Genomic DNA, 23473 nt, shown 5'->3' with positions numbered 1-23473 from the left:
AAAACAGGTGTAACAGATACAGGAAGCTGCTCTCTTCTACATCCAACAATTATTTCAGAAACATAATGGGATGATGGTTCATGGTGGTGTTTCAGGAGGTTATCAGCTTTGTTCCTATGTGGGGGGGGGGGGACTACCATTCACCTACCAGAATGGATGGCTTTTAACTACAGATGGGCTGGAAAGACAACCGGGGTAATAGCCATGTTATATATTTCTTAACAGAAAAGCCATGTTATATCTTTCAAAACAGACCCACAAACATCTCCCCTACTAAACCTTAAAAGTTCCAGTTGATTGGGAACCCCTGTTTAAGTCTATAAACTGAAAGTTAGATAAACCTTTGATCATTTTTTGAGCTTGATATAATAACAAAGAGAGAGAAGACCAAATCAAAGACATTTATGCACTTAGATTTGTATTCTTCTCTTGCACAATAAAAAAAAAGAATGCTTATGTACTCATTTACTTGGGTTGTTGTTGTTTTGCTAAAGCTCTAATTGAGGAGGAAAATAATCTGATCATGACTGAAGTTTGCGCACAGGAATGTAGCACGGTGCAACAATATGGAGGCTACCACAGTAACAAACCCTGTGCCAAAAACTCTGTCCAATCAACCATCCTGTAGACCTTTGTCCATGGAGAACAACATTCTCCATGTAGTTGGATTCAATGACCCTTGGGGTCCCTTCCAACTCTACAATTCATAGATTTATCTACCCGAACTGAACTCAAAGAATATATGTGGATCAGTTAAATCTGGTCAGAATAGAGATGTATAAAGGCAGCCTGCACTCAGTCCACCATGAGACACCTTGGCTGAAATAGGTTAACACTGGAGTCATGGTCCCACATCCAAACTTTACAATCCCATCTGTGATCAAAGAAACCTGGTGCCTCGGGACAAATGTCAGAGTGGATGACATGTCTCAGCACTTGTAGCTGAGCAGTGTTTTTGAGTTCTCCAGATTTTGTCAAGTCATGTATCACGGTGCATACTATAGTAGCTGGAGCTCCCACAGTGATGAATGCTCTATCCAAAACCTGCTTTTCAGTCATTCATAATTAGGTGCAAAGAGAGTCTGCAGGGGGGTGGGATAATGACCTTTTTCTGGTATGTGCTATCACGTTCCTAGTTGTGTATGTGTGTATGTGTGCTTCTGCACATGCACAGAAATATCTTGCCCCGCCCCCCCATTTCAGCAGCAGTTCCTTGCATGGCACTAATGGCCATTTCTGAGCCTCCCCCAAGTTTGGTGACAGCTTTCCAGGTGACACAGAGAAGGGTCTAAATAAATATGGAACAGAAGGCCAACTGAACACATACAGAGAGATTCCTGGGATAATTTTGCAATCTTAAAAGATGAACCAACAAAAAGAAGCCACAATGAATGAAAGGGGCTTGGAAAAGCACTAGATATTCAGAAGCTACCACATATATCAGATTTCCCACCAAACTATCATATCTCTCCCCACCTCCACATCCCCAAAAGCAAATAGGCAGTGGAAAAGACACCACGGGAGTTTCAGGAGTAATTTTGGATTTTGGATTTAAGATTTTGGATTTAAGTGGGATTACATGTAAAATGCACACACCCTGAAATCATGCAGGAGGCAACTCTCTGCCAAAATCAAAATCTAGGCAATATGACCAGGGACATCTATGGTAGCCTCAAAATGTCATCTATATTAATAAGATTTTGTCCCAATGGAAGTGTTGGTTTGAGCCTGTATCACTGTGCTCTCACTGTTATACCAGCATTGCATGATAACTATGAATCCATAATGCTTATAACAGAAAGAGCTCACACTGGATCTCACAAAATATGCCTAGCCAACAACAGTATGGAAATCCATGGTCTCTCACATTCTTCTTCCCATACCCAGCCCTTGCAGGTCAGAATGGGAGAGATACTAAATCAAAGACACAGTTTAAAACAAATAGAGGTCAATGTTTGGATGTCCAATGAACTGGAGAAAAAGAAGCCACCAAATTATTTTGAGATTGAGGCAGTACCCCCTTACAAAATATTACGTGTTCAGAAAATGACTCTGATGAAGCAGAGGATAAGAAACGACCACACAGTGTATCCAGCTAACATCAGTCGTGAATGTATGAAACATTTTTTTATTTGAAGGGAAAATGTGTGGAGCAAATGCTTCTCTTCTCCCATCTCGTACTGTGCAGATCTGTCCAATGACTCAAGGCATGCAGTGGTAAAGAGTTTGAGACAGATAGGCAAACACAGTGATTATGGTCAAGTCCACAAAGAAAGAGCAATAGAATATTAATGGAAATGTGAAGTCACCATTGTCTTATACATAAAAGATTAAGTAGAGCTTTGCTGGATCTTCTCTCCGTAGTTCACCAGAAGCCTCTGCCCACAAACAGGACCCGAGTGCAGCTGTCTCCCCAAGTCCTTAATCCTCCCCTTCTAAGCTTTCTATCACAGAATTTTTGTACAGGAACCTATCACTGTGGCTACTGGGAAATCAAACACCCTTTCAAAAATCTCCCACATTCAGAAATAAAGAACAGAAATGATGAAGGATAACATCACACATGTGATATTCCCAGTGTAATGGGACTAACTCATGAATATGTGGAGCAATTTTTTGTCTGGAACTAAAACAGTCTAAGCAAATGTTTCTTGGAACTTCTTAAACATCAACACAATCAAGTAGAAGACAGAGAGATAGAGTCAACCTAACTGTATCTTGACCATAATTTAGAAGAATATATGCTTCCCATTTACATATTCCCATCATGAAACTTAGAAGGACATTAGGAGTGTGTTAGGACTAAAGAAGCAACAGCACAACTCACTCTGAAAATGCAGTGATGGTCAGTTAGGCAACAGCAGCAATTCACTCACACAGCCATGAAGGCATGTACAGTTTTTGTACACTATCTCTCAGACTAACCTACCTCGCAGGATTGTTGTGAGGATAAAATGGATGAACAGCCTTGGGTACCACCCTGAGCTCCTTGGCAGAAGGACAGGATACAAATGAAATTGATTGATCAAATGATATTCTTGGGCTCTACCAAAGCAAAAGAATTTTCTTTTTTTAATCCAACCATGTCACCATTTTAAGAAGCCACTAAGGTACAGATCCACCACACAGAGTTCCCATTTTGATAAATAGCTGATGCCACGGTAGAACAAGTTCAAGCTTAAAGTGCATTATTTCATCTTTTTCTGCCTCTCAAGTACACACATATGTACCACTCCTGTACCTTATTCTGTCAGGCCATCTACAGCTCAGTCTCCTGTTCAGTATGACTCCTCACATAACACAGCACTGAGCCCTCTCTTCCTCACGCACTCTTTCGCCCTGTTCATTCTTCATCTTTCAATGTGTCGGCTCTGCCTTGACTGTCACACACCTCTCTAGATATGAGTAGTAAGCTTGCCACCAAAGAAGCCTGCAGAGAAGGCAAAGGGGAATGAAACTGCCATTGTTCCCGCCCTCAGCATCCAAAATTAATTTTGGACAGGAAACCTGTTCTATTTCTCTTTCCTCCCAACCGTTGAAGCAGGAAGCTGGCAAACACTTTGAGGTCACTTGAGGGGATGAGATAAAGGGACTAAAGAATGAAAGGAGCATATGTAGGGCAGAGCAACAAGGAAAATCTTGTTTCTCAAAGGTGAACTTTATTGATACCAGAACTGGCAGAATGCAGCAGGGGTGTTTTGGGGGGTAGGCAATTATGAGGGTCATTTTGGTGGGGAAATGACCATAAGATGAGTTTCCCCACAGTGTTCCTTTATAAAAGCATCTGAGTCAAGGAAGCTAGTCTTCTAGGCCCAGAATATGAGATGACTTGGAAATCTAGACTGCAATAACTATTGCAGTGAAGGTCCTGTGTGAGTGTCTGGAGGCAGTTAGAGGATGGATGGCGGCTAACAGATTGAGGTTGAATCCTGACAAGACAGAAGTACTGTTTTTGGGGGACAGGAGGTGGGCAGGTGTGGAGGATTCCCTGGTCCTGAATGGGGTAACTGTGCCCCTGAAGGACCAGGTGCGCAGCCTGGGAGTCATTTTGGACTCACGGCTGTCCATGGAGGCACAGGTCAAATCTGTGTCCAGGGCAGCTGTTTACCAGCTCCATCTGGTACGTAGGCTGAGATAGGGATAGGGTACGTAGGCTGAGATAGGGATCTGCCTGTGGACTGTCTCGCCAGAGTGGTGCATGCTCTGATTATCTCCCGCTTGGACTACTGCAATGCACTCTACGTGGGGCTACCTTTGAAGGTGACTCGGAAACTACAACTAATCCAGAATGCGGCAGCTAGACTGGTGACTGGGGGTGGCCGCCGAGACCATATAACACCGGTCTTGAAAGACCCACATCGGCTCCCGTTACGTTTCCGAGCACAATTCAAAGTATTGGTGCTGACCTTTAAAGCCCTAAACGGCCTTGGTCCAGTATACCTGAAGGAGCGTCTCCACCCCCATCATTCTGCCCGGACGCTGAGGTCCAGCGCCGAGGGCCTTCTGGAGGTTCCCTCATTGCGAGAAGCAAAGCTACAGGGAACCAGGCAGAGGGCCTTCTCGGTAGTGGCGCCCGCCCTGTGGAACGCCCTTCCAGCAGATGTCAAAGCGATAAACAACTACCTGACATTCAGAAGACATCTTCAGGCAGCCCTGTTCAGGGAAGTTTTTAACGTGTGATATTTAACTGTATTTTTGGTTTCTATGGAAGCCGCCCAGATAGGCGGGGTATAAATAATAAATTATTATTATTATTATTATTATTATTATTATTATTATTATTATTATTGAATTTTCTATCTACATTTCAGGTGCCACTATTAACAGCTTTTTAGATACTGGGCTCTGTACTCTCCATTCCGAGAGAGAGAGAGAGAGAGAGAGAGAGAGAGAGAGAGAGAGAGAGTGCTAGCTCACAAAATGTACTTTGTGCAAATTTAACAATTTTGCATAATCCATTTGGTTTCTGCTACTCATGCGGAGCAGCAGGAAGTATTCTGGATATTTAAATCTAATTCAAAGCTTTCTCCATGAGCAAATGCAACTTCACCCACTACCAGGGATAGTCAACCTGCAAGACTCCAGCTCCCATCACTCCTAAGTACTGGCCATGCTAGCTGGGGATGATGGGAGTTGCAGTCCAACAATAACTGGAGGGCATCCCATTGGCTATCCCTGACCTACACAGCCATAAGGGCTAGAAACTTGCCCTTTAAAAAAATGAAGTCAGTGTCTAGGATTCTCAGAGCACTGCATCAAAAATTGCAAATCCAAGATCTGCAATGGAAACATGAATGGAAAACCGCTCTGCTTATTGTGTAAGCCAGAGGAAGAGCTTGTAAATGAATGGATGCAAAGATGAAGAAGAAGAAGAAGAAAAGAAGAAGAAGATCCTTCAGCTGCAGAATTTGTCATTTGTGGTTGCAACGTTTCAGGTTCCCTCCTCCAACAACCAGTGTGCCCGGTGTTGATAAAGGTTTTTGCAGCAGCAAAAGTCATTGTGGATACTATAGCAGCCACAGTGTTACATTCCAATACAAAAACTATTTGCAGGGATATGAGCAAAGAAGGTGTTCTCCCTTGGCACAACCAGCTTCTCCTTTTCTGGATTGGCATACAAAATTCAGCTCTTTGTTGCCATCGCTCTGCATAATTCCTTCAAATTAAGACCACCGGAAGTTGCTTCAGCCAAACCTTTCATCCATCTCACTCTATTGTTGACACATCGGCAGCGGTTTTCCAGGGTTTCATGCGGGAATCTCTCTCAGCCATACCTGCAGATGAGGCAGATGTGTGTGTGAACATGGGACATTTGCATGAAACCGAGCTCTAACATTAAGCTACAGTCCCACTCCATTGAGCTTCACATAATCATTCCTGGAAAGGGAACAGACAACTCACTGTAGCGAAACTTAAGGGGATAAAAAGATCAATTTCATGTAGTAGCCTTTCTTGCTAACAGAGAGCTCTGCTTTATATATTTGTGAATTCAAACTGGGATTCACAAAATGTTTAGGTATGCGTAATCCTGCCCCCCAAAAGCACTGCATATAAGAAGGAAATCAACAGCAACATCCATAAAAGCATCCATAAATACTTATCAGCTAAAAGGGGGTGCAGAATCATGTTCTAAAATCCTGCTTAATCCAAGGTTTTTAAAAGACACCTGAAGGGACAGAGGACTGGTTCCTGCTGAACTTTTACAGGCAAGGACTTCCACAGGGCAGGTCCTGCCACACTAAAAGTTCAGTCCTTAGCGAAGGCCACCCAAACCTCAGGGTCATGGGAAACCATCACAGCTCACAAAGGAACAGGCGGGAGCTCTGGTGAGCTCTGGCTGAAAAGAAGTCCTGGAAGTCTCATAGACAAGTAAGATTGTCTTCCATGAACACGGTCTTAACAGCTCTGTGGGCACCACCACCCATATCTCCTGGTTCTCCTGAAAGCAAGCACATCCCTGCACTTTCGATCCTGCCTTTCAAGAGACAGGAGCCCAAAATGTGTGTTTTGATAAACCTGGGAGGATGATATTCTGTGAAATTCCATACCCTAACCACAAAACAAACCCCCACTCCAGCTGAAGGGGAAGCAGGTTGCAACATAAGTCATGCTGGAGGATTTAGCACAGCGCTGCAGCACTGTGCCCAGCTGGGCTGGCGACACAGTGAAATGAAGCCTATCAAAAACCTGGGACCACTATGTTTGTGCTTCTGTTTAAGTGCAACTCAGGCAGGCAGGAAAAAATATTGGCCTATTGTTGAAACTGCAGCAATCTGAAATTAGGGGGAGTGGGCAGGATCAAATTTTAGTTCTGAATTGTACTGGGAGGGATCGTTTTTTAAAATCAAATCTTTAACCAGATTTTCTTGCAAAAACCATTATTTATTTATTCTAATTATATTTATTTATTTATTTATTTATTTATTTATTTATTTATACCCTGCCCAACTGGCTGGGTTTCCCCAGCCACTCTGGGCGGCACACAACAGAATATTAAAAATATGATAAAACATAAAACATTAAAAACTTCCTTAAATAGGGCTGCCTTCAGATGTCATCTAAAGTCAGATAGTTGCTTATTTCTTTGACATCTGATGGGAGGGTGTTCCACAGTTTTTGTTCAGTTATTGTGCATTACAAAATACCCCTAAAACACAAGTAGATGGAACCTTTGGCCTTCCAACTGTTGCTTGAATCCAACTCCCATCAGCCCCTGAAAGCATGGCCAATGGCCGGGGATGATGGGAGCTGCAGTTCAGCAAGGTCTGGAGGGTCAAAGGTTTCCCACACCTATCCAAAAAACCAACATTATCCATTATCAGCACTTTAAAAAGCAACTGCATTACTGTTACTAAAACGTGAACTTTTGAAAGTAGAGGAGTTTAAAAGAATGCATTTGTAGATTATTTTTGCCCACCACCATTAATTTGGCTGTGGCCTTGTAAACTTTAAAGGTAAAGGGACCCCTGACCATTAGGTCCAGTCGTGACTGACTCTGGGGTTGCGGCGCTCATCTCGCTTTATTGGCCAAGGGAGCCGGCATACAGCTTCTGGGTCATGTGGCCAGCATGACTAAGCTGCTTCTGGCAAACCAGAGCAGCGCACGGAAATGCTGTTTACCTTCCCGCCGGAGTGGTACCTATTTATGTACTTGCACTTTGACGTGCTTTCAAACTGCTAGGTTGGCAGGAGCAGGGACCGAGCAATGGGAGCTCACCCCGTCACGGGGATTCGAACTGCCAACCTTCTGATCGGCAAGTCCTAGGCTCTGTGGTTTAACCCACAGCGCCACCCGTCTCCCTTGTAAACTTTAAGATGGATCAAAAAGATATGTCAAGCTGAGATTGTAAACAAGTTGATAATTTGTCTGGAAAAAACTTTTAACGATGTAAATGGGAGCGGGAGACGTGAGGGAGTCCAAAGAAGTGATGAAATTATGTTTGTGACAGAAGTAAGACTGTTTATTATTTGTGCATTGATATTTAAAAACTTTAATAAATATTTATTAAAAAAAAACAAAAAGATATGTCAAGCTTCTCCACTAGCCAAGGCCTGGGAATTCCAGGTTGAATGTCTCTATTTACTAGCAGCTCTACAAATTTCAGTACCAAGGCCATGCATGCTGCATGGCCCCCACGACTACTGGCACCCACGTTTGCGGAGTCAAACTGACACTCCTGACAGGAATATACCACAATATTTCTATGGGAGCTACGATAGCAACATAAAGAATGTCATAAACTCCAACCAAACAGCTAACTGTCCATTCACTGCAGACTTTTACCCAAGAATAGTATTTGTATATTTATCTGTCTTATCAGTATCAGTGCCCTACAGGAGCTGGTTTCATTCCAGGGCCATCCAACTTCCGGGTTGGCGCCATCGCCGAATGGCGGACTCCCTCCGAGCTCCGGAGGGAGCCTGCTCGGCAGGGGCTGGGTTCTACCGCGCCGGCGACGCGGGGACCCTCAAAAACCATGGGCGCTGAAACCCATGGGCATGGTGACTCGGCGGGCACCGTTTGCGCCCCCCCGACCACGCGAAGGAGCCTTTTTAAAGGCTACGGAGCGGGTGACGGGGGGGTGGTGCTGTGAGTCCTCCGCTTCCCCTGCCGAGTGAAGCCGCATGCCATTTGGCGGCAGACCAACTCTGCATTATAAAGATGTCTGCAAACATGACATGGCTGGCAACATCAATCCCTTGCAGACAACCCCAGTGCTTGGAGACAAACAGTCAGGTCATGCATCCATAGCAGTGACCAGAGGAAGAATGGCTTCTGGGAGGAGAGCAGACAGAATAAATGCTATGGTGCATCTGCCCCAGCTGCAACAAAACCTGTCTCTCCCATATCAGTCTCAGCCTTCCAACAGCGTGACTTCACTCCCAAAGGCGCACTCCTCCCAAGACAGACGGATGCTAACCACAACCACAAGTGCTGGTTCTCTATAATAGAATTTGTAGGACATACTTGAAAATATAAAAAGTGGTCTGATGGGAAACTGGAAATAGGGGCATTCAAAGGAAAACTATCGGACTGCCACCAACCACCCAAGCACAAATAAGCCCCTTTGGCTTTTGTAGACTCAAACTGGAATAATCAGTTCTATACAAACCTTTTACCAGAGGATATCAAGTACCTTATTTTCATGGGCCATGGAATACTTATTTCTGAGCAATATTCGTCAACACTTCATTTTTTGTCAAACCACAGACAAATTTCAGAGCAGGTATCCCAAACACTATGCTCTCCCCATTCCATCCTGCTTTTAGCCTGCCTCTAACCCCAGGCTTTTTTAGTTCTTGGGAGAGCCATTTACTTGCATTTTTCTCCCTGTAGCCTTCAGAGAGACTGAAACAGGCAACTCCCTTCAAAATGGTGATTTGCAACTCAATACCTTCATCACTTGATCTAAGGTTACAACACTCACATGTTAGCTACCAAAGAACAACGACAAGTTAGTTCATCATTAACTCAGCAGGACCCTCAGAGTCCTTTAGAAAACCAACAACATTGTGGGAAAACCTCCAATGTTAGGAATACACATTTACCCATTTTCCATTTTAAACACATGCACTCTTCTTTTCTGTGTCATTTGAACCATTATACTTAACCACTTGAAGGATAGACCTGAAATAATGCAGCATTGCAGGAGGGAAAACATTGCTGATGAATGTTCTTCACTCTGCCCACAACCACCTGAGCCAGAAGATGGTCCCATTAACTTCATTAGGATAAGTGGTTTTATGACCACATTTAAGAATCCCATCTAAGAAAAAGCAACTATTTTATGTCACAGGCAAAAGTCAGAATGGATTACCACTCTTATTGCTCCTGAATCCTGCAGATTTTTGTCACGCCTTTTACCATGGTGTGTATAACTGGGGCTCCACAGTGATGGATACTGTAGCAAAAACCTGCTCAGCCAACCAACAGTGAAGCAAAAGCTAAGTTTTTTGTATATAAATATACGAATATGAATTGAATTGTTCCCCTTCAGTGGGCCACATTCAAGTGGCAAAGACATGTTGCAGTCTTTTAAAAAATATGCTTTTCTCTAAACAAAAATATATTTATGTTGATTTTAGGCATGCAAACATGCAAACACTAGGATATATCACTTTTTTGCTTCCACCAGCAGCCCCTTACACTCGCTCAAAGATCATTCCTAACATCTCCACATGTTTGTAGGGTGGCTTCCTCCACTGCATGTGAATTACTTCAAAAGGAAGGGATTCAGATGACACACAAATTCCATGTCCACTTTTTAGGCTCTCAACTGAGAATAGAAAATGTCTTTACACCGACAGTACCATGGGCAAAAGTTAGAGTGGGCGAACTAACTAAATACGTATTTCTGAGCAATATTCGTCAACGCTTCATTTTTTGTCAAACCATGTATCAAGGTGGATATGATTAGAGGCAGTGGTTATTATCACAGTGACTAATGCCCTATCAGAAACCTGCACAGATTATTAAAGAGGAAATGGATCCAGTTGTGCTGCTGTTGCTAAATTTACTTCTTATATTGTGTACATGATTTTTATTGTGCCATGTTCAGGTGCAAAAGATCTCTGCAATGGAGAAGCAGTTGTTGGAACTCCCAACACATATTTTTTTGCTACTAAATATCTAGTTTACAAGTAGAAATCACCAGGGTTAAGGCATAAATAGTGCGGGTTAAAATTTGAGGTTAGATTTAGGATTAAGGGTTAAATTAATTTTAGGATTTGAGGGCAATTATACATAAAATCAGTAAAGCCTGAGAGCTGCAGGAGGTAATTTTCTGTCAAAATCAGAGCATTATTATCAGATACATCTGGTTCTTTTAACAAGTCAGATTTTTCTCCAGTGGTTTTGGTTTGGGCATGTATCACTGTGGTCTTCTAGCATTCCTTGACAGTGACAAACTCACTCATTTGCACTGGAGAGTCTCCTCTAAGTTCCAGGGCCAGCCAAAACAATGGAAAACTTTAATAGTTTCATTTCATTTCGTTCAGATTATACACCTCTTTCCCAAAATGGACTGTGCCTAGGATAAATCACACAAAAATCACATTATTATCAAATTTTATTTCTTTAACTAACATATCTCTATACTACTTTTCAAGAACCATATTCTTATCAAATAAAATAGGAGGGGGAGAGGAATATGTTACAAAACATATTTTTTTTAATCAAGGCAGATGTAATCAGGAGAGAAACCATCATAAACCATATATTTAAAGAAGAAGCAGATAACCTGTGGCTTTCATGATGTTGCTGGACTACAACTCCCATCATCACTGACCATCATCCCTGACCACATGCTGGCTGTGGCTGAAGAGAGTTGGAATCAAACAACATCTGACAGGTTACAGGTTCTCCGCTCCTGACCTAAATAGAGGTTCTGTGGTTTCCCTCCTGATCTTGCTTTATTTAAGAAAACTGACAACTCCCCTTCTGTCCTGTCCCTCCCTGCACCAGAAAGAACCCAAGTCTGAGCAAGCTTTTAAGGTTTTGTGAGGGCACAGACCACTGTGGGACAATTGTATATATCTGCAAAAAATGCAGCAACTCTACAGCCACAGTTGACATAGTGAGGCTGTAGTGATGGCTCTATGTTCTGCTGTGAGCACTAGGAGGAAACGTAATGTACCATTTCAAAACTGACCTAAAGCACGCCATCCATTTCTTCAGACAATAAAATATTCACGGAAATGTGAAACCACAGTTCCCTCCAAACCAGTGTTCTTCATGGAGCATGGTCCTCGATGCTTTCCCACTCGTTTCCTATCACACAGTTTTTGTATGGGAACACGTCACAGTGGCAACTGGGACGGCACTGTGATAAACATCCTTACAAAAATCCCCCATGTTCAGAAAGGAAGGATGCCTGTGAAATATGGGTAGACCAACAGACCACAAGGCCAACAGACCACAAGGCATCTCCACTTTGACAAAGCTAAGGCATCAATCTGGAACGAATAAATCTTAGTCTGAACTATAATAACCCAAGCATCTGCTACTCTCTGTCTTCTTAAACACAAACGTAAGAATGACGTCCAGTTTTTTTTTACATATATCTCCAGAACTTTCCACATAAAGCAATCTGGGACTCGTGTAATGGAGAAAGAGGCAGAAAATGTTTCCCAAGTCTTGTCCATTATTTAAATACATCCTTAAACTTTCCCAGCACATTAAGAACATAGGCAAATAGCTCACACAGAATAGGATCAAATAGGCAAAAAAAACCCAGAGGCATCTCACCTGCTGGTAGATCTGACGTTCTTCAGGGGAAACACATATCAGTCTCTCTTCTTAGCAGCATGTGCACATTATTATTCTCTATTTTCCACTCAAGCACACACACCCTCTCTCACACACACAAGCACACAACACAAATACCAAGTCTACCTCTATTATCCACTCATAAATATCTAGTGCTCTGTTTGACTGCCAACGTTACTCAGCACCAAACTTTCTCTTCCTTAATTTCCTCACTGCCTTGTCATTCTTTGTCTTTAAAAGATGTCAAGTCTGCCTGGATTTTTGTATGCAGCTCTAAATGCATGAAGCATGGTTCGCCACAAAAAATAAAACTGCCACCTCTCTTTCCCTCCGCACTTCCCCCCTTCAGCATCCAAAATTAATTCTTAGTCAGGAAGTCTGTTTTCATTCTCTTTCCTCCCACCATTGAAGCAGGAAGCTGACAAAGACCCAGAGTTTACTTGAGTAGAGAAGTTGAAGGAAGTAAAGAATGGAATTTGAGGGAAGGGGCAAAGAGATAGGGAGGCCTTTTGTTTGTTTAATGAAGATATAATAATAATAATAATAATAATAATAATAATAATAATAATAATTTATTATTTGTACCCCGCCCATCTGGCTGGGTTTCCCCAGCCACTCTGGGCGGCTTCCATAAAAACCAAAAATACACTAAAATATCACAGATTAAAAACTTCCCTGAACAGGGCTGCCTTAAGATGTCTTCTGAATGTCAGGTAGTTGTTTATCACTTTGACATCTGATGGGAGGGCGTTCCACAGGGCAGGCGCCACTACTGAGAAGGCCCTCTTCCTGGTTCCCTGTAGCTTTGCTTCTCGCAATGAGTGTCTGGGCAGAACGATGGGGGTGGAGACGCTCCTTCAGGTATACTGGGCCAAGGCCACTTTCCAAGATAACTCACCCTCCCAAGGACTGTTAAAGATTCTCAGTAAAGCAAAAAATTAGATGAGACAAAAATCACTAAAACTATAAAATGACAGTAGTGAATAAATAAAGCAGATGCAAAAAAAGCAGATAAAAGCATATATTCCAGCCTTCTTCCCAAAGGAGTCCAGGGAGGCAAAGACACAAACAATAAAAGAGATTAAGACATCTAAACACAATTCCAGCACGGATGCAGACTGGGAAAGGTGTCTACTTAAAAGGCTTATTTAAAGAAGGCTTCAGTAGGTACCTAAAAGCACTGGCGGACGAAGGCGGAGGCAGGGGGAGCGATCCGTCCCAGGTGCCATCCCGGGGGGGGGCATTGTGGCTGCCCCCCCCCCCAGGATGCTCGGCACTCGCTGCACATACCCCAACGCGCCCCCGTAGGTGGCATGCCACACCCCCTGGGATGCGCACCAGCCACACCCCCGGATATACACTGCTCCCGGTGCTGGAGCAGGTAGCTTTGCCACTGCCTAAAAGACAACAGAGATTGCAACTGACTTAATAGGAGGAATCCCAACAGGTCCCATTCCAATCCTGATAAGATGCTATCTGCAGGAGGCCCTCACTTGTAGAGAGTGGTGATAGATCAAGTATATATGGGGTGAGACAATATGTTAAGTATTATTGACACTGAAATGGTTATGTGTACAGTGGTACCTCTGGTTACGAACTTAATTCGTTCTGGAGGTCTGCTCTTAACCTGAAACCATTCTTAACCTGAGGTACAACTTTAGCTAATGGGACCTCCCGCTGCCACCGAGCCACTGGCGCGCGATTTCTGTTCTCATCCTGAGGTAAAGTTCTTAACCCAAGGTACTACTTCCAGGTTAGCGGAGTCTGTAACCCAAAGTGTTTGTTTGTAACCTGAGGTACCACTGTATTGCTGAAAGGGTTTAACTGGAAGATTCCATTGAAGCTATGGAAAAACAATAAGAGCTCTCTGAGCTCTTAGATGCATTGATAATTGCTGTTATTCTCTGCTAGTTAATACATGAGTATCCTAATTTACTGGTATTTATCCAAATTATACTCTTTCATAAATGTTATATCAAGCCTGCAAACATTTTAATATATTTACAGTGGTCTTTTAAATAGTCTGTAAATTTCTTCCATTCCTGGTCAAACTTTTTCTCATCTTGATCTCTGATCTTCACAGTCATCTTTGCCATTTCAGCATAGTCCATCATCTTAGTAATCCATTCTTCTTTTGTTGCTACCTTCTCCTCCTTCCACTTCTGGGCAAACAACATTCTTGTGGCTGTTGTCACATACATAAATAATATTTTTAAGTCCTTTGGTATTTCATCCTGTTAATCTGAGTAAAAAGGCTTCTGGTTTAAGTGAGCTAGAAGATGTATGGTCATGCTGTCGCTCCAGCTATCTCAGCTGGAGCACAACTACTGAAGAAGTAGTTGCCTAGACAGCTAATTAGCAGGAGTGGTATGTATATCACCTGCACCTTAGGAGTTGGTGTAACTAAGTGTTTTGCCAACAAAGAACTAAATTTCCATTCCCTTGTCCTCATTGGGCTGGGTGTGCTTGAGACACCTCACCATCTAGAGCGTAAGTGGGGTACATGTGACCCTCCAAAATGCCATCATATCGCCAAACAGGGAACCTGTGGAAGCCAACAGGATGTCTCTTTATGGAGGCTTGGAAGGAGTTGTCCCATCAACATGCCAAAGACATACAAGCAAAAGGCACTCCTGTTCTTCCCTACATTAATAAATCCTGGTTTCCTGGCTGTCCATTGGGCATGATAATTCCAGGTATGCTCTGCTAGGTTCGATCAAAGGCCCATCTAGCCAAGCATTCTGTGCATGTCAGTGGCCTATCAGATGTCTACTCAGACTCTGTGATCATCATCTGAGGCCCTTCTTCATGTGCTCCCTCTGTGGGAGGTCCGAGGGTGGCAACACAAGAACGGGCCTTTTCAGTGCTTCTCCCCTGGGAGGCTCACCTGGCACCATCATTACATATCCCTAGGAGCCAGGCAAAAGCATTTCTTTTTCATCAGGCCTTTGGCTTTTCATTATCTATGGTCTTTTTGCATGGATAGTATGTTTTAATCTAGTTTATATATATATATATATATATAAAAGGTAGAATTGTCTTTTAGATTTTTTTTGATGCTAGTTTTAATTGCTCAGAATACTGTAAGTTGCTTTGGGTTGCCGTGGCAAAAAGGGAACCAATAAATCTAATCGGTAATAAACATGTCTCCAAGGAGTCCATCGTATTTAGTCTACTGTACCATCAAAGCACTTTACCATTTCATTTTTCCTTCTATGTGGATCAGACCATAAAAGACGGAACTGGAGAAGCTCCTATGCAGAGATAACACACACCTATGCTTCTGGCATTGGCTTGGATCACTGTACACACTACAATACTGTACATTAAAAGCTTACAACCTGTAGGCTATGCCTGCACACTGTGTGATGCAATCATTTGCTGTGGCCTCCTATGGACTCAATAAACCTTCATGTTTTGCTAATGGATCACCTGGACTTCATTCAAACCAAGATAAAACATGGGGGAATGGGAAACCACCTACAGTTTTATGAATCACATATTTCTATGTAGATTATAGTAATGGATGCTACCCTTTATGAAAAACAGCAGGAGAAAAAAAGGAAGATCAAATGAAAGGAGTCACCCAACGCTTAGCAAAGCTCTTACAAAGAACATTTTGACATTTTTTCTAAAAGCCATGATTGAGCATCTGGAAATCTATACATGGGCACAGACAGATCTCCTAAATCAACATGCATATTTATCTGCCTGCCAGTTTATCCTGTTAAGAAAGCAAAAAAGGTAAAGGTAAAGGACACCTGGATGGTTAAGTCTAGTCAAAAGCGACTGTGGAGTTGAGGCATGCATCTCGCTTTCAGGCTAAGGGAGCTGGCATTTGTCCACAGACAGCTTTCTGCCTTGACCCATTGCTTCAACTTAGGGTCTTCATGGATATTACAGGCTGTGGTCCAGAGCAGAAGGGGAGTTTTTAGTCAGAGTTTGTATCATTGTGAGCCCCGGGCAGCACAGTGATTTCTACTCATACAAATACCAAGAGTAAACCACAATATGTTATCTAGAAAATGCATAGTTGGATGCAGCGTGACCATGCATCTTCTAGCTCACTTAAACCCTGCCACCTGATGTGGTGTGATTGTTAGTGCTAAAAGAATAAATTATGCTAAATGGCTACATTTGCATCATTGCATTTAGTTCAGGGTTTTTTTCCTGGTAAAAAGAAACAAGCCAGTGTATAAAGTAGTTAAGAAGAATAGTTGAAATGAGGGTGGCAAAAAATGAGAGGCTTGATTAGGGTTTCTGCTTTTGCTAGTTACAATGTTTTGGTCACATGAAAGCTCAGGGGAATGTTACTTGGTAGTCGTTCTTCCACCTCAAAAATGGCTGGATGACTTGTTTCGGAGTCCCATTCTGAAAACTTTCTTTTTAGCTAATTTCAAGAAAGCAGAGCGGACGTTCTCCCTTTCTGTTGCCCCATCCCCCAACATTCATTACATATTATTTTTCCTTCATCTCGTCTCCAAAATCAACCTCAGGGTCTTTTCTGGCTTCCTGTTTCAAATGTGGGAGGAAGCAGAAACAGACTTCCTGTTTAGGATTAATTTTAGACCTTGAGAAAGGGGATGGGGGATAAAGAAATGGCTTTTTAATTCCCTAGTGCCTTCTCTGTGAGTTTCTTTGGTGGCAAAGTGAGCTTCATATATCCAGAGATGCTATGACTATCAAGGTAGAAAGGGCATATGTAGAGGTAAATAATGATAAGACAGAGAAAGAAGGGAGCAAGGAAAAGACTCATGTTGCATTAGGTGGCAAGTTGTGTTATATAGATTTTGGAGGAAAGGTATACAGTGGTACCTCGAGTTACAAATGCCTCAGGTTACAAACACTTCAGGTTACCAACTCCGCTAACCTGGAAGAGTTACCTTGAGTTGAGAACTTTGCCCCAGGATGAGAACCAAAATCATGTGTCGGTGGTGCAGCGTCAGCAAGAGCGAAAGCCAGCCTCTAGTTAAGAACAGTTTCAGGTTAAGAACGGACCTCCAGAACAAATTAAATTTGTAACTAGAGGTACCACTGTATAGAGAAATGATGGATAGGTGCTGAGTAGATATAAAGGATGTATGTTTACATGTGATTTATGTCATTGAGAGGAAAGAGAGGGCATATTTTTAAGGGTGTGCTTGAAAGCAGGTCATTTTTTAAAATGGCTGCACTGGCATTCTGTTTCTGAGAGCCCTTACTGAGAGCAACTTAATGGATAGAGCAATGGGGATTGTCTTGGGAAACTCTGGGTTCAGGCCCCTGCTAACCCACTTCACAGAGTTGTTGTGATGATAAAATGAGGGATCGTCTTCCATTTTCCTTGTTGGAAGTGGGATACCAACATGATCAGTAAATGCATTGTTGCATTTCAGAAGGCCCAGGGAGAGGGCAATCATCAGACACGGATCAACATCCTCACTCCTAAAATCCCATTACAGCTAGTTCTGAACTTTACCCATGCACTGTCCTTAATACACTTTCAACTGTAAGGGTTAGAAGCATGTCATTGTTGTTGTCGTTGGTGGGTTGGTTGTTTTATCTAAGGTTCGCAAGATGATAAAAATTTGAGCCCACTGATAAAATCTCCACCCGTGTAGGATTGTGGATGATGAAGTGACTGACTTATTTTATAAGCCAAGTGAAGAGACCCGTGTAAAGAATAGAAATATTTTCCATCACATGCTGTGTTTATTTCCATGGCAGAATTCATCACTTAGGGCTGAAATATTACAAACACATCCAAAACAATGATACTCTGCCTCACTCAGCAATAAAAGATTTAGTTCTAGTACGGACCATTGTGGGAGAATATAGTGGGCCACAGTGCTACATCTCAGTACAAAAACTGCTTGCTGGGATGTGTGCAAGGGCAAAGAGGGTGTTCTCTGGTACCAAAAGCTCCTCCCTCAAATGGGCAGGCTGAAGTCTGGGTTTTTAGTGCCATCATCCTGAAATCCATCATAGAGAACCAAAAGACAATCCCCAGAAATGAATAAAAATACACATAAATCATTATGATGCAACTCTGTCACTAAATTGCAGCCTTCTCTTCCTTTGCTCCTTTGGAAAGGGCAGTATGCTGAGTGCCAAACTTTATGGCAGCCGCCCTATTCACACCAGCAGCTTATTAAAATATTTGCTCCATTTAAAGGTAATGTGTAGGAAAGCCATATGCTTTACAGGGCAGTTTTTATTTAAAAGGTTGCTCAGCCTGAGTCTGTTTTGAAGGTAAAGATCCATAAGCTGGGACATCAGAGGCCTTGAAGTTACCCATCTAAATTCAGCACCCGGACAGCTGATGGCACACATATGAGAATAGCTACAGTTTCCCCCCAAAACAGGTTTTTGCTCTGCTGTGGCTCACAGTGAGACACCAGCTGAAGGGCACCATGATGAGGGAATATAGGAAAACATTGCTTGTGAGCAACGAAAAATCTTCAGAGAGCAAACAGTTATTACGAGTCATGGCTGGTGGACTGCACTCATGCTTTACAAAGAAGACTGCAGCGAAACTGAGCATATTAGTTTGGAATGACTGAGCCGGTGCGTCCTGAGAGCTGGCTAAGTATTAGTGTCCACAAGCATCGCATTCAAGAATGCACTAGGAAAACAATGGTTTTTGTCAAGGCTTGGCTCATTGTGGATGGGGCACAGTGGTGCATTCCCCTACGAAAACCTCTTTGGACATAAAGAGAGGAAGCTTCTAGATTCACTCTGTTAAGTGCATCTGTACTGCGACAAAGAACGATGCCTATTGCTGTTTGTCTTCAGGGTAATGCAGATGATCAAAAGAGCAGAAGAACTGCTGGATCAAGCAAAGATCCAACCATACCTGCATGCTGTTTACATCACCAGCTGAGCAGATGAACTCTGGAAGCTCAGAGGCAGGGTGAGAGGAGGGGAGGGGCGTGGGTAGCGCTGTGGTCTAAACCACTGAGCCTCTTGGGCTTGCCAATCAGAAGGTCAGCAGTTCGAATCCCCGCAACGGGTTGAGCTCCCGTTGCTCTATCCCAGCTCCTGCCAACCTAGCAGTTTGAAAGCATGCCAGTGCAAGTAGATAAATAGGTACCACTGCAGTGGGAAGGTAAACAGCGTTTCCGTGCATTCTGGCTTCCATCACGGTTTTCCATTGTGCCAGAAGCAGTTTAGTCATGCTGGCCACATGACCCGGAAAGTTGTTTGTGGACAAACGCCAGCTCCCTCGGCCTGAAAGCGAGATGAGTGCCACAACCCCATAGTCGCCTTAGACTGGACTTAACCGCCCAGAGGTCCTTTACCTTTACCTTGGATCTGGGACTCAAATGAGTGCTGCCTGTGAACAAGTTCCATTTAGCTACCTTTAACATGGGGCCTCTCTGGATGAGTAGTGGCTTTTTCTAATAAATAATTCAATTAAAATGCCAATAAGCAAAGAAATGCCTCAACAAATCAGGGTACCCAGCTACCTTGTCTACCTAAGGCCACATTCACACCATACATTTCAAGTACTATGATACCACTTTAAACTGTCATGTCTTCTTCCAAAGAATCCCAAAGAATAGGAGTTCCATATTCCCCCTCTGCAATTATAGTTCCCAGAGTGATTTAACAACCAATCCCTCTTCACATGGAACTCTTGGAATTATAGCTCTGTGAGGGAAATAGGGGTCTTCGAACAATTATCAGCATCCTTAACAAACGTCAGCTCCCAGAATTCATTGGGGGAAGTCAGGTCTTTTTTTTCAGCCGGAGCTTACCAGAACTCTCCAGAATCCAGTTCCAGCACCTCTCAGGTGGGCCCATTGCCATTATAAAGAACAATGAGGCGTTGATTGTGAGTTCCGGCGCCTCTTTTTCTAGAAGAATAGCACTATGACTATTTAAAGTAGTTTTATATTGTTTTAAATGTGTGTTGTGATTGTGACAGTATTGCCAATCACCATATACGTAGCATGGCAAAAGGACGATTGACCAAAGACCTCTGGTCCAATGCCTCTCCTCAACTGGGTGGTTTCTGAGGAGTTTCAGATTTCTCAAACATTGGGGTCAGAAATTTAAAATCTGAAAAATATATAATAAAAAATGTAAAAGGGGGGCATTATTATAGCAACACAAAAGCACTTTTTTACCATATTGCTTGAAGGATGTAGTAACACTTTTATTAGCGCAATTTATATGTGATGCAATAAGCCAATTATCAATGTAATTTGTATGTACTTTTGAACCACCTCTCAGAATAATGCATGTATTGGGATTCAGGTGCAAATACGAATCTCCCAACTCAACACAAAACTATCAAAACTGGGCTGTTATCTAACAAAAAGGAGAAATCATTACCTTCCTATCAGAAAGGAACAGAACAAATTATCTGTGGCGAGGAGAGGGCATATCGGAGCCTTCTTTTTTAAAAAATAAATACAAAGGAAGCATGATAGATTCTAGATAAAGTCTGTGGTCTGGCTCTTTTAAGCTGTATCAGACTATGCCCAGATGTTTCTTAAAGATGTTGGTTTTTTTTAAAAAAGTTGGTGGTTAATGGCAGGAAACTTTTTGCTGTACCATGCAATGGTGTTCTCTTCTGCTTTCTAAAGTAACTCCGCAATGATCATTTATTGATCGATCAAAGGTGGTCTCATTGAGCCTCTCCTTTACAGAGTTATGATCTGTGCTACCACAGTTATTGGCTCAGTGATACCTGCAGCTCTCATGTCCCCCCACCTGGATCCTTATTTATCTGCCAACTTCACACACACACAATCATTTCCCCTTTCTCTCTGCCACACTTTCCAAGAATTTCTTAGAGATTATTACCTAGAATCTTTGCAAAATGCCATTTCAATGCAAACAAGCCGTGTTTTTGACAAACTGCTGTATTAAGGAAATGCCGTTTGCTACATCAGCTAACAGGTAAATCAATCTACATATAATTCTCTAACCACTGGTGCCAAGTACATTGTTAATTATATTTATCGACTCAAATCAGACTATCATGATAAAGACTGCCAAGATATTTTGACTAGCCGAGGAAGTCAGCTAACTAGGATTGGAGGGCTGGGGGAACTGGAGGCATGAAGGGAGTCAATTTGTGTTTATAAAAAGAGGGAAATTTTTGGTGTCCAAATGTGTCTGAAACAGGTGGCCAAAGTTTTCATTTTCAGAGCAAATGGCAGCTTGGGGAGGAGGGCATTTTCCTCAGAAAAAGAGTAGGGCTGCCAGAGAGAGGAGGAAAAACCATGGGAAGATCCGATCATGGATCTCCTGTTAGATTTAGCTGATGTGCAAGCTACAGAAAATTGTAGTAGCTGGTTAATCATCACTCTCCGGTCTCTTGAGCACCCACCCACAGCTTTTCCTCAGCTTCATGAAGGTTGCTCTAGAAAAGTATTTTAAGAGTTCCAAAGTACTCTGGTCAGCAATCTGAAAGGCTGGGCATCCTTACAACAGGCATCGGTTTGCCAAGATGCACTATGTACAGTAGAATGCAATCCTGTGCACTTCTACTCAGAAGTAAGTCAGCAAGGCTTATTCTTGGCATGGTGTATTGCAGCCTTGTTTTGGAGCTTTAAAGGTCCATCAAGATAATGCACATTATCTACTCAAAATAGCTCTGCCTTCATGGTGAGCTTCACCCACAAATTCAAACTAAGAAAACAGTATTTGCAGACATCCTGTTAGGAGTGATACAACTGTGCTACTATGATGCTTTTGATTACTGGGGACAAGGGACTGCAGTCACCGTTACTTCTGGTAAGACAAAAATCTTCCTTTTACTCTTTGCAACTTCACAGATTAACATAGGCTGCTTTTTTTGCACACATAGACACAAAATTAGCCGCAGCATCACAGAATGGGATGTACTGTAGCAACTTCCTAGTTCCTAAATTAGTGCTTATTTGCTGCTTTCATTGTTGCTATTGTTATGTGTTGGTGGAATATGGCTTAGATGCCACAGAACCCATATCCAGACAAGGGGCATTGATAAATAACTGTCAGAAAAATTACCGCCTGTTCCTCATGTGTTGGGACACAGCTAGATCTGACCAGGGTCTTGAAGAAGAAGCAGCCACTTGCACTAGTGGGTGCATATTTGCACGTATTCCCGAGGGGAGAGATTTACTGTGTGACTGGGGTGCTTTTGACAGCTGGGGACCAGGCACCCTGGTAACCGTCACATCAGGTAAGCCACTGCACATCAGTTCCACAGAATGTCTTGTTATTTTTTGAGAAGGCTTTGTATGAGTTTTCAGTTGCATGAATTTCATTGCAATTATTGCTGACTGCCCCTGGCTTTGAAATGGCATGCTTTTAAGACACTAAACAAAGGTTGAAATGTTATTCACTCGTATAGTTCTTAAGAACTAGGTTGTTTTCCCAGGTTAGGGGTGTTCATATTGATCATCAGCTTAACTTTCTGTGTTTCATTGTAATAGAGAGAAGCTCAAACAGTCAAATACAGCCCAGGTTAATATTAAAAATTTGGACTTCTTTAAATAGAAAAGGGAGGAAAGATCCAAGGCATTTTGGAATAATCAATGCTATGCCAATTATTAGGAAAAGGCTTCATAGTGTTCTCCACTTCTGCCATATATAGACTGAGATCGTAGTTTATGAGTAATAAATGCTGCATTAAAGTGAGAGGCTGGAGTTAAGCACATTGCCCAATATATTGGTGAGGCCAATAGACATTGCAATGCTCTAGAAGGCTTTAAAATATCCCACCCAGCTGGAAAATCTTTCAGTGAATTCATTCCTGAAATTTCCTACTTGGTGGCAGTCTTCCTGAAGTTTTGGGAAGCACTCTGCAGACAATTTTCAGGCCAAATTACTTCCATCTATAATGAAATAAAATATAAAAATTAAAGAGAGATTGTTGCGAAGGTATGTCGGTTCCTAAGTGGTTTTTGTAGAGAGGAAGTACAAAACAACCCTAATGTGCTATCCGTTTGATTATTGGGGCCAAGGAACCATGGTGATCGTTACATCAGGTAAAAAGCTTTTCCTACTCTTACTCACTTATTTTGTAACCTTTTTTTTTCATTATCTCAGTATATCTGTGTCATATGAAATGCAATTGTTTTGAGACAGTGACAACTAAGGGCTTCTTCCAATGTTCCTTTGTGCAGAACTTCACCAAGACTTACACCTCAAAATTTGTTCAGACATTGCTTAAAATGTATGTCTGTTTCACTGCTGAGACATCTGTTTGGCTAACCATCTCTAAGA

The 23473-nt window shown here is 42.4% G+C and overlaps 1 protein-coding gene and 1 gene segment (V, D, J or C); both read left to right on the top strand.

Moving 5' to 3' along the window:
- LOC309327113 (uncharacterized protein) overlaps positions 1 to 23473 on the top strand; it is a 79432-nt gene that overhangs the window by 10024 nt on the left and 45935 nt on the right. The gene's annotated exons all lie outside the window — the stretch shown is intronic.
- LOC309327114 (Ig mu chain C region-like) overlaps positions 22379 to 23473 on the top strand; it is an 86514-nt gene continuing 85419 nt past the window's right edge. The window contains exon 1 of the C gene segment in view: positions 22379 to 22427.

This window comes from Podarcis erhardii, assembly GCF_964252035.2.
Source record: "Podarcis erhardii genome assembly, chromosome: 13".
Classification (NCBI taxonomy): domain Eukaryota; kingdom Metazoa; phylum Chordata; class Lepidosauria; order Squamata; family Lacertidae; genus Podarcis; species Podarcis erhardii.
Note: the sequence above shows the minus strand (reverse complement) of the source record. Positions and strands in the feature narration are given on the sequence as shown.